This window comes from Meleagris gallopavo, chromosome 1 (genome assembly GCF_000146605.3).
Source record: "Meleagris gallopavo isolate NT-WF06-2002-E0010 breed Aviagen turkey brand Nicholas breeding stock chromosome 1, Turkey_5.1, whole genome shotgun sequence".
NCBI lineage: Eukaryota > Metazoa > Chordata > Aves > Galliformes > Phasianidae > Meleagris > Meleagris gallopavo.
The window spans coordinates 134,258,999-134,262,313 of NC_015011.2; the positions used below are offsets into that span (position 1 = coordinate 134,258,999).

General features: G+C 51.2%; 1 non-coding gene across 1 annotated transcript; it reads right to left on the bottom strand.

The window, feature by feature from the left end:
• Positions 1-302: 302 nt before the first annotated feature.
• On the bottom strand, positions 303-375 carry TRNAV-AAC. Its single transcript has one exon. It is a non-coding gene; the product is annotated as a tRNA-Val (tRNA).
• Positions 376-3,315: the final 2,940 nt, after the last annotated feature.

Below are 3,315 nucleotides of genomic sequence, written 5' to 3' on the forward strand. Positions count from 1 at the left end.
TGCACGAGGCCCCAAGCCTGGATGCAGTACACCAGATGGGGCTTCATAAGACAGAGCAGAGGGGCAGGATCACCTTCCAGTCCCTGCTGGCCAGCCCCCCCCCGCTGATGCATCGGAGAAGACGGTTGGGCTTCTGGTCTGCAAGCGCGCACTGTTGTTTGTCGTGTGCATCTTGTAACGTGGGCAATTGGTGGTCGTTTTCGGGCGGTGTGGTGTGCAAGAGTTGGTCTCCGCGCGTTTCCACGCAGGTAGGAGCGCGCAGGCCGAAAGCAGGCGGCGTTGGAGTCGAAGGGCAAAAAGAATGTTTCCGCCTGGTTTCGAACCAGGGACCTTTCGCGTGTTAGGCGAACGTGATAACCACTACACTACGGAAACGCCCTGTGCCGCGGTGCTGCCTCAGCCCCACCCCCAAGTTGCTCGGAGGGCTTCAATCCACGAAAACGCCTCAGGGGCAGCGGCCCTCTTGGGAGGCTGCACGCGGGCCACGAACGGTGCTTCCCTCACTTCTCTTCACACGGGAGCTTCAAAAGATGCACTGCCTCCTCCTGCCTCACTTTCACTAAGCTTTCACTCCAACTTCATACTTTACTTCTAAAGTCACATAAAACATTTCTACAGTTTGTAGCTTCTCAGGCATGTATGAGGTCTTCCCTCTGCTTGCTGGTGTCCTAGCTGTGAGCAGCGTATCTCCTCCTCCAACAGTCCGTTTTTGCCATGCAAGTTACATAGTGTACACAGGAGGAACGAGATTTAAGATTTAAGCTCTCTCCTGGGATCTTCCCTGAGAGAGGAACTTTGCAGGATGGCTCAGTCAGACTCATGGCTGCCCAAAGAGCTGTCCCAGCTCCCATGGCAGCTTTGCATCTGCTCTCTGCTCCTTTCTCAGCCATCTAATGCCAGGCTCTATCCTGGAAGATAAACAAGTCATGAAGAAATATTGGCCTTCTATCAGGTTTGCTCCATGTTTTACTCCAACAGGGGAAGTGTCAGGGTAGGACTGCCACTTTTAGGACAGCAGGTAGCTCCAAGCCCTTTGTGACAGCTCTCTGCTGGGGTCCCCGCTGTGATCTCAGCTTTTCATTGCTTTGCTCAAGGCTCTGAGACATCAGCAAGTGTCAAGATGCATGCGTTTTTTTTGTTTGTTTGTTTTGTTTTGTTTTTTTTCCGTATCAGTACTAGTTTCTATTCTCCCAAGAACCACAAGTCACAGCCTGTAGCTCTGATTTTTTTCATAACTTTTTCAGATTTCTCACTTGAGAGAAAGCCTCTCAGCCTGCAGGGATTTTCCTCTACACTTAGTCTCACCTGAATCTCCTCAATGACTTTCAGCACAATTAGCTTGGTAAATAAACTTTAAAATGTTGTAGTTTGCAGGAACACTGAAAGATTTCTGTTTGGCTTGATATGGCTGCTTTGAAGTGATAATCTAATGGGTCAGACAGGGTACTGTCAAAGTGAACTAGAACTATGAACTAGAGAGAGATATGGAGGTGGTGTGCATGATCTCTGACACCTTATACAGCTATTGCTTCGTTTCCATTTTAGATGCCCAGTCCCCAAAGCAGGGAAGGTGACCTCAGAGTGAAAGCCTACATTACTTGGGCAGTCAAAGGAAAGAGGCACCACAAAAGGCTGCCAGGAGATCCTTACCACCAAGGCATCAGTCTTTCTGGACTGAGTGGAAATCAATAGGAAATGACAGCTCTTATGCCTGAAAGTTGCTTATCAAGCACAGGAAGGAATTTACCTACCTTTTGCATAGCAGCTGATTATTTAGAGTGTTTTCCCAATGAGCCATAAAGCCACTGCAGTCCTTCCTTAGCTCCCCCCTCCCAAGATTTCAGTCTGTTCTTTGGGAAAGTGCCAGTGAGAGGAAAAGAGGGAATGGCCTCAAGTTGCGCCAGGGGAGATTCAAGCTGAATATTAGGAAAGATATCTTCTCAGAAAGAGTGGTGATGGGCTGGCACAGGCTGCCCAGGGAGGTGGTGGAGTCACTGTTCCCTGGAGGTGTTCAAGAACTGTGTGGATGTGGCACTGAGGGACGTGGTTAATGACTATGGTGGGCATGGGCTGTCAGTTGAACTAGAGAGGTCTTTTCCAACCTTAATGATTCTATGATTCTGTTCTATTCTATGCTTTGGTGCGATTCCAAGTCCTGCTGAGGCCCGCTAGGCCAAAGGGAGACAGAGGACACCATCCAGAACATCTAGCTGGATGTGGGTCTCTACTCTCCTGCCTGTAATGAACATCACCAACACAGAGACTGTTCTGGAAGCATACTTCCTAACCAAGCATCCCAGCACCCAGCTATAGACTCTCCTTGTTTCCTTCCTTCAGGCCTTGTAACCACTTGGTTCCTGCTGCTCTCAGGCACAGGGCAGAGCACCCTGCCCCCATAAGCATTCATGTAGACCGTGTTTAACTGGGACGCTAAATATTCAGGTGGTGGGGGTTCTAAAATTCCACGTGAATCTAGAGCTTTGGTCAGGTGTGCGACCAGCACCTCAGGCTTCTCTACAAAGCTTGAGTAAATCTGGAGGTGGGGTCACAGCTGTGGGGGCACACCTCCGGGGGTGCCATCACCCTGTGAGCACTGTTTATGACCAACGAGGAGAAAACTTACACGTGGGCTTTAGGGAACCCTAGAAAATGGCTGCTGCACAGCTGCATAGGTACTTTAGCCAGAAGTCAAGCAGGGCTCTCACCTGTGGGTGATGTACCTTCACACCAGTTTCACCATTCCATCAGCCTGCTGCTCCATCCTCAGGGACTTGTGGCTGCTCTGCCTTTATGCTGTTTGCAAGCTTTCTGCCTCTGGTGCCAGCACACACAGCATGCAAGCAGCAGGGTGTGAGCGAGCTGCTTACAACACCGGGGCAGAAACAGACGCATCCATGCTGCCATTTATCGTCAAACTCCAAACCTCGTACCAAGTGTTCTTGTAGCCACCATCACACGGGGCGATAATTATGACATTCTCAGCGTTTCCCTTTTGTCGAGCATTAAGTGCTAGCGGGGAATCCGAGCGGCTCTTTGTTGCGCTCAACTCCACCGGGGCTCCTCCAACCCAAACAGCCTCCCTGCCCCCCTCCCTCAGGCAACGCGCTGGCGGAGACGGGCAGACAATGAACTTGGGGAAAATAATTAAAAAAATAATATTAAAAAAGGAAGAAAGAAAAAGCAGAGACGCGACACGCGTGGTCGGGTCCATTCCGAGCACAGGGAGAAAGGCTCTGAGGGGCGGGGGCTCCGGGCAGGTACCGGGGCGGGGCGCTGGGAGGCCGCCCCAGCCCGCTCCAGGGGCCGAGCACCGCG